Here is a 14405-nt window from a genome sequence, read left to right on the forward strand (position 1 = left end):
ACCAATGCTAGCACATTTAGCTTCAGAATTGCCCAGGTAGAGTGAAGTAAAACTTGAAACTAGTGTTCTAAGACCCCAGACCGGTGTTTGTCTGGAGACCAGATTTTCAAGGTCTTGCTCTGACTCGACTCCCAAAAGGTCTTGGCCTCGTCTGGAACTGGCTGGACTCGCGTTGCTGCCCACCTGACAATGCCGCCCTGTGCATGTCGCACATGCCAAAGGATCATCTTTTATGTTTGTCTATATGTGAGCAGGCCCCGCATTTGGCTAGGTATCCATCAGAAGTCAACTGGGATAGGTTCCAGTTTACCAGTGACCCTAATTGCAAGGACAAGCACTCTTATGATGAAATGGATGGTTTGTAAATGAAAGACTTCTTTTAGTGAACTAAAGCAACACAAACGAGTGTGTGCGCTTTTGGTTATGTCCTAACAGCTGAAGCGTGTGTTGTTACACAATTCATACAGGATGTGTGAAGGCCATCTGCTTCACTTCGGGGCTGTGACACACTTTTAGCTTTTAATCTTCTCTCCTCGTAACGCGTTAATGTGCGACAGTCTGATGGCCGACTTGGAAAATACACTACAATCACAGTGCGTTTGAAAGTCATGATAATACATACACACACACCAACATTAAAATTAAAAAACCCCATTAGTTATTTTATCATTTGGATACATTTTGGGGAAAAATTAAAGTACAATAGGTCAGTGGTTCCCAACCTGATACCTGGGCTAATTGAATAGAAAGCACAAAATACAGATATAGTCGCCTGTGTGAATTGCAACAGCTTTATTGGAGGGTGCCATGTAATGGAAGACACACGTTGCTACCATGGATAGACGAACAACGATTACAAATATATCTCTGTTCATCTATTCATAATTCTATTAATAAATAATTTTCAGACACAAATGGAAACTGGATTTTTTCCTCAGGGATCAGCTCTCACCACACACTAGTTGGGACTCACTCCAAAAGTGATCACGTTTACAGCAAATGTGTAACAGCGCCATCCGGTGGCACCTCCATGAGCTGCAACTTTACGTTCATCCTGATCACAACCCGGATTTAAACTTTGAATTTTTAAAAACATTACATTTCTAGCACAGTTTTGTATCTAAAGATTGTTCTGAAAGAATTATACAGTTCTAAAAAGTCAGTGTAAAAAATGTGTCTAATTCACATTCTGATGGCACGGAGCTTACATTCTCAGATTCCATTCTCTTCATACAGGGTTCCTTGATTTACGATGGTCTCCACATACGACGTTTTGAGACATAGGCACTTTTAGTTACCGCTGTACTTACTATTTTTCTTTATTTTATTTTATGGAAAATTTCAGAGGATAGCCCATCTTTTCTGCTTACTTTTGTCCTCATCTGATGACCTTTCACACTTTAAATCCAATCTTATTCCTGGAAATAGTTCTGTCTTTGCGATGCAAATTTGTGAACAACCCACAGTCACGAATAACCACTCACTGCAGAGTTCGGAATGAACGTTTTCAAACACTTTCGTGGCAGAGTGATATGAAGTCCCAGTGCTGTTGTCTTGTATATCACCACTCATAGAATGACTCTTGTCCAATCAAATTGCTTGGTCTGAACTAACTGTTGTATTAATGACATTTGGAAATCAATTGTTTAAAAAAAAAAAAAAAAAGTTGATTCATGTTCAAAGTGATACACTGCTAAAAAAATCTCATCAGACCAGCAATTGAAGCATCTGGAAAACACACCACGTAGGGCTGGAGTTCCATGTGGTGCACCGCTTATCCTGTTCAGGGTCTCGGGGAGCTGGAGGATATCCTGGCTGAGATTGGGCGAAAGGTAGACGGCACCCTGGATTGGTCACCGGTCCATTACAGACATTACACATAGAGACCAGTGATGACCCCACATGAAAATTCTTATCCAAAACCGAAAATGAGAAAACCAAGGTTGAAAACCAAGACAGCGAAATAAATCATTATGCCAATTAAATTGCATTTGTGGCCATTACTGCAGGGATGCCAACCTATAGAAATTCACTTCCAGAACCATTTGTCGATAGGCCTCGGTTCCCAGGTGACGTACGCACAGACGCACTAATTCATTTTCAGTGTGTGTTTCATTTTCCTGTGTGTATTATTTTCTCTGCAGACATGTATTAATTTGCCTGCTATATTGCCGTTCAAATGTGGCTACTCTCCGTTATAATGCGGTTCCAGCCAGACCAGTGACAACAAATTTACTGTAATGTATCACCCAATCACTTTTCGGTGTTTTGCGACTACATGTGAAGATAGCTTAGCAATTAACATGGCTTCTCAGTCTTTCTCTTGGTGGTTAAAAATGACATTATAACACCTTTGTTCAGTACCATTTTGTATTCAAAACAAAATGCACGTAGGGTTGAGAGTTCAAAGAATGACAAGCATGGGACACATTTCAAAGACTTCCATTCAAGTCAAACGAGTGAATTATTTTGTGATAAGCATCATTTACTACAGAAGAACTCAAATGCAGTCAAATATAACAGTACTGCATACTACGTAAAATATTTTATATATGGTTTTGTACATATGGACTCACTGAGGAAAAATACCCCATATTATTCAGCTCCACTTATTTATATGACTCAGCCTTTTCCCACATGAAGATTATTAAATCCAAATACTGTTCCAAAAAGACTGATGATCATTTGGAAGTATGCTTGCTTGCTATGCTTGCCAGAAATTTTGGAAGTCAAATTATATATTCAGCCTTTCCCCCCCTCGGTTTGTTTTACTGGACCTCGTAAGCTTCAAAGCGGTATAGAAATCAAATGTACAGCCTAGTAGTTGTTCACAGATAGAAACGGGAACACAAAATATACTGAAACCAAAACGTTATCTTACCATCTGGCGTCGCCGTCTTCTTCTCGGCAACAGGTCGTCCTCCAACAACGCCCAAACTCTCATTTTCTCCGCAGTGTTCCGCCGCGCAGCCTACAGTCTCCTCTCGAACAAAGCTCATCTTCTCTTGGTGATGAAGAGTCACATGCCGAGCAGAAAGAACACTACCGAGTGGATGTCTTCCATTGCTCTCGTTTGTTTACTGTCGTTCCACTTCCGTCGTTGTGTTAGTGGTCGTACGCTTGACAATTCTGGCGCGTGTGTATGACGTCACCGTGTTTACAAATGCTCCCGCCGAAACACAAATCACAGGGATAGCAAAGGCGTCGGTTGCAGTACTTTTAGTGAATATTTTTATTATATTATTATATTCATACATTTTATTGTAATTATTTATGATTATAACATTTGCATATAATATTATTAGCTAGATATACTGTTTTCATTTAATTCAACATGTATTAACCGTTACATACTGTTCATTTATAGTACAACTCGCGCCAATAATATCACCATTTTACTTGATTTAAATCCCATTGGTACATCCAAAATCTATTTTAGTAGACGTGGAGTCAAATTTCGCCTGGAACAGCCTCAGTGTACACAAACTTTGTAGCATCTGTACAAAAAATGGCATTCTGGAATATTTTTCATTCTTTTGTACTTTGGGACACTTTAGAAAAGTCATCAAATTTCAGGGTGATAGAATGACTTTTGGGGGATTTTTTTTATTGCGGGATTTTAAAAGTTAGTTTATTGACTATTTTTACTTTGAAGCACCTTGTAACTGTTTTATGGAATGTTCTATACAACTAAATACTATTATTATTATGGACTATTATTGTTATTTAATTTAAAAAATTTCAAACAGTCGCGGTTGATAAAATCAATATAAATTTTTCACTTGTTTGCACTCGTCAACCAAACAGGCTGTGTGTAATACATATTTTGACCGCACGGCGGAAACCTTGCCTCATGTGAGTGAAGTGTCACACTGTGAAGGCAGCAGCCAGGGCTGGGCAAACTTGTGCTCAATGGCCAAATTTGATTGAATGGATATGTGGGCCAGGTCATTGGGGGATGAGGTTAAAAAAATAAATATAAAAAAGTAAATGTGTGTGTCTGTGTGTGTGAAATATGTAAAAATGGCTAATACTTTAATAATAAAATATTCAATTGTTGTATTCTTACTTATAATTTACTTAATTATCATTAACAAATTGTTCATACAGTTCATGTCTATTTCTAACATGTAGGATTATTTATTTTAATACTGCTATTGGGCGGCACGGTGGATGACTGGTTAGAGCGTCAGCCTCACAGTTCTGAGGACCGGGGTTCAATCCCCGGCCTCGCCTGTGTGGAGTTTGCATGTTCTCCCCGTGCCTGCGTGGGTTTTCTCCGGGCACTCTGGTTCCCTCCCACATCCCAAAAACATGCATGGTAGGTTGATTGACAACTCTAAATTGCCCGTAGGTGTGAATGTGAGTGTGAATGGTTGTTTGTTTGTATGTGCCCTGCAATTGGCTGGCAACCAGTTCAGGGTGTACCCCGCCTCCTGCCCGATGATAGCTGGGATAGGCTCCAGCACGCCCGCGACCCTAGTGAGGAGAAGCGGCTCAGAAAATGGATGGAATACTGCTATTGGCTGAGGACCAGTCCAGGGTGGACACCGCCTCTCGCCCGAAGTCAGCTGGAACAGACTCCAACACACCTGCAACCCTCTGAGGATAAGTGCTATAAAAAATGGATTGATGGATGCATGTTTATTTTAATATTGCAATCTTTAGTGATTCTCTGTGTTTATTGTATTATATATGAATGCAATTACAGTATTGAAAATGCCAAATGTATGTAGACTATAAACCTGTTCATATTACTAAGGTTTTTTCTCATTGCTTACAATAAATCAATTCACCAATTATTTATCGAGTTACAGTCAATGAATAAAAAATCGAAATCAATACGTAATATTTACAAATTGTGATGAAAAAAACTGCTAAATTAATGCAGCAAATATAACAGGACTCCTAATAATGTAAAAGCTCAGTAGGCTGCTTGCCATAGTTTGCTTCACCGCAACTGTTAAGCACTTTATCAAGGTGCCGTTTGTCAAATATGTTCGCAATTGACTCAGTCAGAGATGTGATCCACTCAGTTCAATCTGAGTCGTAAAAGTAATGAACTCACGCGCATACACAGGGCAACACACATTTATTTAAGTAGACGTTTACATAAGACAAAGTCTTCAAACAATACTTGGTGACAGTATAACTCTGCATGCACCTTCCTTTTTACGTCTCCATTATGCATCTAACATACAATACATGTTTTGGGAATGTGAAAGGAATGCAAGCATGCAAACGCCAATAGTTTTACTTTATTTTAGTTGTATGACACGGTGGATAACTTGTATGACAGTTAAGAATGTTCGAATGTTACTGAATTACTGACTGGTCAGTTAACAATGGTTTACCGATGGCAGCAATTTGAGTGTGGATGAAATTCATTCACTTTGTATTTTATTCAGTGCAGGGCAGTGATTCTCAAAGTTTGGTACAAGGGCTTCCTCAAGTGGTGTGCAAAAAATAAATAAATCACTGAATTAAATGTTTGGAGAATGGTTTAAACTTCAGTGCTTAATCCCGTACAGTTCATTTTGTTAAATAAAGTTCAGTTGTACATAACTTTTAAATACAACACATTTTCTCTTTTTAAATGTAAGTTAAATTTTTATTGAACTTATGTGCAATATATTTTAATGGAATCATTGCAGCGTTAACGTTTAAACTGCATAAAGTTACAGTGGCTTACATTATTAAATATTTTGTACTGGGAATACCTTGCTTTTGGTGAGCTTACCCACAACTGTATTTGAATTCCGTGCCAGCATTGCCAGTTAATATAGATATTTGACTACTAAAGCCAGGCGGCATGGTGGGCGAGTTAGAGCATCTGCCTCACAGTTCTGAGGACCGGGGTTCAATCCCCGACCCCGCCTGTGCGGAGTTTGCATGTTCTCCCTGTGCCTGTGTGGGTTTTCTCCGGGCACTCCGGTTTCCCCACATCCCAAAAACATGCGTGGTAGGTTAATTGGCAGCTCTAAATTGCCCGTAGGTGTGAATGGTTGTTTGTTTGTATGTGACCTGTGATTGGCTGATGATAGCTGGGATTGGCTCCAGCATGCCCGCGACCCGAGTGAGGAGAAGCGGCTCAGAAAATGGATGGATGGATGGACTACTAAAGCCGTCAATGGCAGTGAATGTGTTAATGTTGGTCATTATGGTGGTACTTGGAGAGTTGAGTATTTTTTTAGATGATACTTGTAACCTATTGATGAAGAAAAAAAAGCTCCACTGATTCTGCTTTAGAATTTGTTTCCTGATCTGAGTTTTCAGGCCTTCTGGCTGACATTTCTCAAACTTTCCACGCATGCTTTGTCGCCTACAACTCCTTTGAACTCTGCGACTTTATTGTGCGGCACTGCTGTCACGTCGCACACTGATGCAGGAGGGGCGAGAGGGGAGCGAGGGCCCCCCTGTACGTGGCGGCATTCGATTTGCGACGTTTGTGGGCCACGGGGGAGGATTTCCTTTTCAACATGTCTGGCTGGTAAATGTGTCACCGAGTTGGAAAGTGATCCTGCAAAAAACAGGTGGGATGTTTTCAGACCATGCCATGGGAGAGTGCGAGCTGTTTCCTTACACACACACACACACACATAAAGATTGAAAAATGCTACTTTTTGAGAGATTGACTAAAATACCCACAAAAAAAGTAGCAATACGTAACAGTCAGTCCTCAAAACAATAGCGTCAAATTAGTTTGGATGCCACACTGGCTGTTACGTTCAAGAATGCCCCCACGATGGCTAAAAAAACACGAAGTACTGACCATATATTTATTTTCTTATTTATACACAGTATTTTAAAACATTATGCATCATATCAATACAAAATATGAATGTGACGTGCAGGTATTTTTTTGTCCACTTAGGGTCGCTCGCCATCCTCATGTTGTACACTGTAGTATCTGTGACTTTGAATTTGTGTGGCTTTAAAAGGTGGGGCCTGGCCTGTTGCGTGACGTGGGAGTCAGCGAATCAGAGTGTAGAGTTAGCTGGCTGTTAACTAACTTGTTAGATTTATAATAAAATGTGTTCATGTTTTTAAAATATTGTATTGCTGCATTGTATGTTTTTTTATGTTTAGTATTTTGTATTTTTGAGGTTTGTTACGTCACCCTGCATCTTAGATTTTTTATTATTCAGTTTTTTACATATATTTGATAATTTTTCTGTTTTGCTTTTATTTGATGTTTTTGCTTTGATGCTTCACTCTATACTTTATATTGCTCCTATTATAAGGTTTTGTTTTTATTTAAAAAAATCTCGGCGGAATTGTGTACAAGTGGTTAGCTCATCTGCCTCACAGTTCTGAGACCGGGGTTCAAATCCCGGCCTCGCCTGTGTGGAGTTTGCATGTTCTCCCCGTGCCTGGGTGGGTTTTCTCCGGGCACTCTGGTTTCCTCCCACATCCCAAAAACAAGCGTGGTAGGTTGATTAAGTACGCTAAATTGCCCTTAAGTGTGAATGTGTGTTTGTTTATATGTGCCCTGCGATTGGCTGGCAACCAGTTCAGGGTGTACCCCGCCACCTGCCCGATGACAGCTGGGATAGGCTCCAGCACGCCCGCGACCCTAGTGAGGAGAAGCGGCTCAGAAAATGGATGGATGGATGGATATTTGGGGTTTGACACTTCTCCTCTCCTTTGACACTATCTATCTATCTATCTATCTATCTATCTAGCTATCTATCTATCTATCTATCTATCTATCTATCTATCTATCTATCTATCTATCTATCTATCTATCTATCTATCTATCTATCTATCTATCTATCTGATTCCTCCTCTAAGTGAGCTGTCAATTGCTACTCTAAATATGATTTGTTCTAACCTTCTCCTCATCAAATCAGCCTCCACTTCCCCATGCCTCCCACGCGTGGACGCGCTGCGCGGCCACGCACAGCTCTGTGGAGGAAGCCTTGAGGAGAGAAGTGCGACGTGACGTGACGTGAAGTGACGGAAGGGACTGCAGACAGAGCCACGCAGAAGCCCAAAGACCCCCCCGCACCCACATCCACACCCACACACACACCGGAGCAGCTTTCCCCCCTGAATTGGATCCTCCAATGATCGTCACATCGGAGCGGTGGATTGTGCCTCGCGTGTCCGGACGCACCGCGCTGGGCTCCGGCTGACTCGGTGGCGGTTGGCCGCTCTTCCTCGTCGCTCGGGCGGACTGGAGGCGGCGGCAGCTCGGTGGTGGAGGAGGAGGTAAGACCAAGACCCCTTTCTTCGTCCGCCTTCTCCTTTAATTTTGGTGTGTGGACGTCATGTTGCACGCTCTCATCATCTCCACACACATATTTAGTGGATATAAAAACAAAAAGGAGGAATATGCCCCCCCCCACACATCTTGTCGCATCCGCCTTGTATATATATTGCTCCGTGCAATATGTGTCCATATTGTCGCAGTCCTCTCTAATGGGAGGGAGGGAAGGACGGGGGGGCTTCCAGTCTCCTTCGCAACTGGACCCCCCCCCCCCCCCCCAAAAAAAAAGCAAGCAAACAAGGTTCTGATGTAAATGACCCCCACTCCCATTGTTGCTAGTGATGCTGTTGCAATGCTCAGGTGCGAGTCGTTTAAGATAAAAGATAAAACATTTCTATGGTAAAATCAAGCAGCAAAAGCAAGTCATTCACTGCTTTCGCTAGCATTGACAGTGACTCGGTATTATACTGTGTCGTCTCTAAAACAGGGGTTCTCAAACTTATGGGGGTTTCCATTGACTCCACTCATAATCGTGATGCCAATTGAACGAAGAGTGGTGCCTTGAGATACGGGTGACCCGACTGACGATTTTTTTCCGAGAGAAGAGCTGCCATTCGGATGATATTTTTTTTACTTTGGCTCGCGAGCGCAAACTTGAGGTACGAGCGCTGTACGGTGGCAGTAACTCAACTCGCTTCACAACCAGCAGCAGTTTGGCAGGAAGAAATTTGTAAACAGCTATTGAAAATAGAGGCTTTCAGGTGTTTATTGCCACTCCCAGTTGAAGTTTACTGTCAAACTAAACCTAAAACAAAGAGAACTGCATGGTGTATATTTAAAACAACCAAACAATTTAGGAATTCCCCTGCTAGTTTAATGCAAACACAATAGGAAACTCCATTGACGGGCTAACAAATAGTATCTATGCTGCGGTGTTATAACCCTTTTAGCAATTTGAACATAAACAGTGCAGCAACACATGTAGACAGACAATATAACAATCCTCACAGTCATATATATTGTTTACCCTCTATGAAGAACGACTAATATTAGTGTTGTACGGAGGAGCTGAGACCGTCTCCATGTACATTACGTCTGTCTTTGTGTCTGTCTGTTTGTCTTATACTGCCCTCAAGTGGCCAAGGCACACACACACCAGAAAGAGCAGCACAGCGGCTATTGAATTAATGCAAATTGTGACCAAAACTGTTTCATTATTTTTAATTCTATGAAATTATGTAATTACTGTATGGTTTTATTAAATATAATATTATAGTTTTTTGTAACATGCATGTTAAGTTAATCGAAGACTTCTGTGTTGTATCATGTTGGTCAGCTCGCGTTGTAACGGTGGGGTGAGGTTGTCAACAAGTTGAAACTCGCAGTCTTGTCCAGACGGTCCAAAAGCCCCTCAGGTCAAAGGTCCAAACCCGCATGGGAGATGTGCCCGGCGGGAGTCGGGGGGGTTTAGACGCCACGCTCCTTATCCTGTATGCTCTCTATGGCCATTTGTACCAAAATACCACCATGACGTCACTTTGGGCATAGGAGCATTACTGCTTTAGTTCACACTAGCCGCCTTTAGTCAATTTAAATTCATATCGTCACTGTCAGGCGGAAACCTCGCACCTTCAAAATGTCTACTTTTCAACAAATCAACAAAACGCCATCTTGAATGACTTACCAAACACTGCTCTGTTCAAGTTGGTATTATACCTTATATTGCTGTCATATACCATTGCATACACCACAGCACCCCAAAATTATGTTCAATCACTAATTCAATACTGTATGCAAAAAAAAGAAAAATCGCTAATTTATTATGTTGTCATTGAGCGAAATGACAGGACACGGCCTCAGCATCGCCAGCAAATCAAAATTGTAACTGACTGATATATTGTTCTATGATGCTGCATGTGCAAATGTGATTGATTTCAAATTGATCAATTCGCACACAGACCGCTGCTTGCGTGGTTGTTTTTGACGTAATTCCAAATATTGGCCTATATCTCATATATTTTCAGTCGCTTCCAATGCTAATTTCATGAATTTTATCAACTGCAAATGCCTCCTTGCTGTGCTGTATTTATCCCATACTATGTATTTTAACAACGTAGGCAGTGTTTGTTCATTCTTGGCGCTTAAATAGTTTTTTGTATATGTATGGTTTGTGTCACATTCTCTAATTTAACTTTGGAATTAATAAAAAAATATTAACATGATTATAATATGTTGTCAGTTCCTATGTTTAGGAAGCTTTCCAATGATACCAACTTTTTGAAAGGTGAATACAGGTTAAGAAAGTTATTCAAGTCATTAAAGGGATCTCTTGTGACTTTAAAGCTCCGCACGTTGAGTGAGATGCGTCAGACAGATGCCCTTTTAAAGCCAAATAGAGGCGCGCTTTATGCCGATTGCAAATCGCGGGCACAAATTTGTCATTTGGAATGAATGAATGAATGAATAATATATGCACTGTGGTGTGAAGAAAATTGGCTGGTATGCACGTGTCATGAATCTGATGGTGACTTTGCATATATGCTTAACTAACATTTCTACGCATTTATTAGTGAATGAAACACATTGTGAGTATTCAAGAGTATTCAAGATTTGCTTTCAAGCTATTTTCACCACTTCAATTGGTTAATATTGGCTAAAAATAACAGACAATGTGGGGACAGACCAATAGTATACATTTTTGAGAAAATATGGAATTGAAGAAATTTGGAGTCGGTGTTTCCGCCCGACATTGACGATATACACTTTTTTTTTGTGCCATGAGTTTTTTAAAACGTAAAATATATGCCATGGCTCAATAATAATACTGTGGAAATCACAGTTCTATAAAACACAAGGTGAATAGTTTGTCAGTGATTGGCAAGATGGTGGCTATGAGGGTGAAACAGTGTTTTATAAATGCAGCCCTTTGACCGTTTATTTTCCATTCCAGAAGAGACCGCATTCATCTGCGGCAGGCGAAGGCGGGATCGCCACCCTCATGAATCGTGAATGATGCGGGCATGGAGCACCTCTCTCAAACGGATGATTAGAACAGGACGGGCCAAATACAAGGCCTTGGTTTTTATCGGTTAGCCAGCCAACAGACACTGCTTACGGTCAAATGAAATACATTTAAACAAAATAACTCATACATTTTTACCATGGTGGGCTGTTGTCCGGTCTTACTAACCCCTAAACACATGCATTTAATCAAAGCTCAATTGAGCCACACGGCTTTGAAAACTTTTCAGTGAGAAAGAGCTAACAGTGTCACTGCTAAGATTATTCCAAAATGGCACAGCTATTATTGAAAAAATACTTCCTTCGGTCCAATTTAGTACATTTAACCTGAAGCTTTATGATGTATCGTCCGTTCCGACAATGCCAATTCAAAGAACAGATCAAAGTTCGTATCAACTAAATCATAAATGATCTTGTATGCCATAACCAGACCAAACGCGTGACAATGAAATAAAGACTGAAGATTAAGTTTGGCAGGCATTCGTTATTGCAAATACTCAGAAAAGCCAGGCGAGATTCACGTAAATAGACATTGCTCAAAATATGTCCTATTTAATTCTATATCCTGTTCACAAAAAGAGACCATATCTTGGTCACGTATTCCAATCTGACAAAAACTTTATATAACTTCACCAAGAACTCAACATTACGGCTGTGGAAACTGCAAAAATTAGATTAACCTTTCAAAAAAAGTTTCTTCCCCGAACCTGCCGAACAGTGGTAGTTCAAAGTTTCAGAAAATCTAACCCCACGTTATTACCATGCAGTGTAATAGCACCTACATCAAAATGCCTCATCGGGTTAGGATGACTTTAATCCACAATAAAACATTTTTCAGACGCTATTTCTAGGCCAACTATAAACTGCATCCAAATCAGACTGGATTAAAACACGGACATCATAAAAACAACTAAATTAGCTGTAAAGTTTGCCATCACTGGAAAAGAGCTTGGCACAAAGAAATTGCAGTATTGATTCTAAATCATTGACATTGGTAAGAAAAAGTTTAGGGCCAAGCACGGACCCTTGAGGCACACCGGCTGTGACTTTGCGATTATCAGAAACTGCTTCCGTCCCCCACAGATTAATCTGACGTGAATTATTCAACATGAACGTTGGTGTGTTCGCACGTTTGGCTTTGATATCTCGCTGTGTTGCACGTTCACAGGAGGGATTTGGGAAGGGGGGATTGGGGGGGAGGGGCTGGCGTGGAGCGTCTGTGCCGCTACTGGGCGAGTGAATTTGCAGCCTAGCTGCAGCTGTCAGAATGATGTACTCAGCCCGCCTTTTGCAGGCTTTACTACTTACATAATAAGCCAAATGAAATGTTAATGTCAGCAAAGATGACTGCGCAATGAGGGATTTCTCAAGAGTGTGGTGCGCGGTAAGCAGGAGCTGAACATTTCCAGAAAGGAAGGGATCTCCATCAATTGATGCCTTTGAACAAATGCATCACAACAAACCATGCAAGCTCACTCTTTTCTCACAAACATCCCGTAAAATGTCTTGGAGCTAATTGAAAGATGACTGTATCTCAAGATGCAATCCTGGAAACGAAGAGAATTACATGTGTATTTAAAACAACCAACATAACTTTGCCTTAATAAAGTTTGTTTAGCGTAATGCTAACAAACAATGCAAAATGCCCTTTAAACAACAGATATTTGAACATAGACAGTGGAGCAGCACATATAGGCAGATCATAATAACATTACTCCATCCATCCATCCATTTTCTGAGCCGCTTCTCCTCACTAGGGTCGCGGGCTTGCTGGAGCCTATCCCAGCTGTCATCGGGCAGGAGGCGGGGTACACCCTGAACTGGTTGCCAGCCAATCGCAGGGCACATACAGAACAGACAACCATTCGCACTCACAGTCATGCCTACGGGCAATTTAGAGTCTCCAATTTATGCATGTTTTTGGGATGTGGGAGGAAACCGGAGTGCCCGGAGAAAACCAACGCAGGCACGGGGAGAACATGCAAACTCCACACAGGCGGGGCCTGGGGATTGAACCCGGGTCCTCAGAACTGTGAGGCTGACGCTCTAACCAGTCGGACGCCGTGCCGCCAATAACAATACTCACAGGTGTATATTCTTTATCCATCGTGAAAAATGACAAATATTACAGAAGCGTACTGAGTACATTGTGAAACCCTTCTTCGTGTGTGTCTCTATGTTTGTATATTACTGCCCCAGGTGGCCAAGGAACACACACCAGAAGGAACAGAACAATCTCCCTTGAATTGAAGCAAACAATGTGTCAAAAAAGGTTTGATGACATTCTTTTCATTTATGTCATTATTGTATGATTTGTGATACGACTGATTTGAGTTGCGAGCGTGGTTACGGAACCAATTCAACTAGCATCTCGAGGCACCACTCTCCAGGAGAGCCACGTATGTTAAAATTGTTGTCCTCTGCTTGCATGTCTTGTTTTGATGCGCTTAATGCGATGTGTTTTTTGGAGTTAAGACGTCTCAAAGGCCTCCATTCGACAAAACGGTACTGGTCCATGTCTATATATTGTCTTGGGTGATGGAGTGATGAATTAGTGACTGAGAAACTGATTCAAGCTTCATATCTGCTGTCGAGCCAGAAAGTCGCTCGAGGATTCTTTAGTGTAAGACAACACCAGGATGAGGTCAATGCTTCACATACCGTGTCAGCGCTGTGTTATGTTATGTATCTCTCAGCAAGTGTATTTATAGAGCGACACACAATGGCAGAGGGGCGGGTTCATCTTAAATAGCGTCTGTCATTGTCCTGACAAAAAAAAAAAAAATAGTGTTGGGTTCCAGTCTTGTCTCTCACTTTTATGTTTTCCCAAATGAACATTTGACAAAAATGTTGCCACTTCTTTTGATTTCCTTTTACATGCAATTAGTGCTTTCTCAGAATGCATTTTCACAGACCAGAAGTGGAATTGTTCCCTCAAGCTGTGGGTTTCTTTTGAGTCAAAATATTTCCTTCTGGGCATAACAAAGAATGACATGCACCAAATTTGGCTTCACTGTGTTTTTGGACAATTCATTAAGGCTTCTGTCAGTGGTGCAACTGGCTTTTGCTCCTCTTGTTGGATGTTTATGTGTGTTTTTATTTAAGCATCACCTTTTTTGTAATATTTCTGATCACAAGTGTGGAAATGTTAGAGATATATGTGGTGTTTGTT

The 14405-nt window shown here is 41.0% G+C and overlaps 1 protein-coding gene and 1 long non-coding RNA gene across 14 annotated transcripts in view; one reads left to right on the forward strand and one right to left on the reverse strand.

The window, feature by feature from the left end:
* Positions 1-777: 777 nt before the first annotated feature.
* Positions 778-3104, reverse strand: LOC133403180 (uncharacterized). The gene is made up of 2 exons (XR_009768619.1): positions 2882-3104; positions 778-1844 (listed from the first exon to the last, which is right to left on the reverse strand). It is a non-coding gene; the product is annotated as an uncharacterized LOC133403180 (long non-coding RNA).
* Positions 3105-7895: 4791 nt separating this feature from the next.
* LOC133403181 (unconventional myosin-IXAa-like) overlaps positions 7896-14405 on the forward strand; it is a 118643-nt gene continuing 112133 nt past the window's right edge. For all 13 annotated transcript variants that reach the window (XR_009768620.1, XM_061677820.1, XM_061677825.1 and 10 more), the window contains exon 1: positions 7896-8214. The gene's annotated coding sequence lies outside the window, so the exon portion shown is untranslated. The remainder of the gene's footprint in view (positions 8215-14405) is intronic.

The sequence above is a fragment of the Phycodurus eques genome, chromosome 5 (assembly GCF_024500275.1).
Source record: "Phycodurus eques isolate BA_2022a chromosome 5, UOR_Pequ_1.1, whole genome shotgun sequence".
Taxonomy (NCBI): Eukaryota; Metazoa; Chordata; class Actinopteri; order Syngnathiformes; family Syngnathidae; genus Phycodurus; species Phycodurus eques.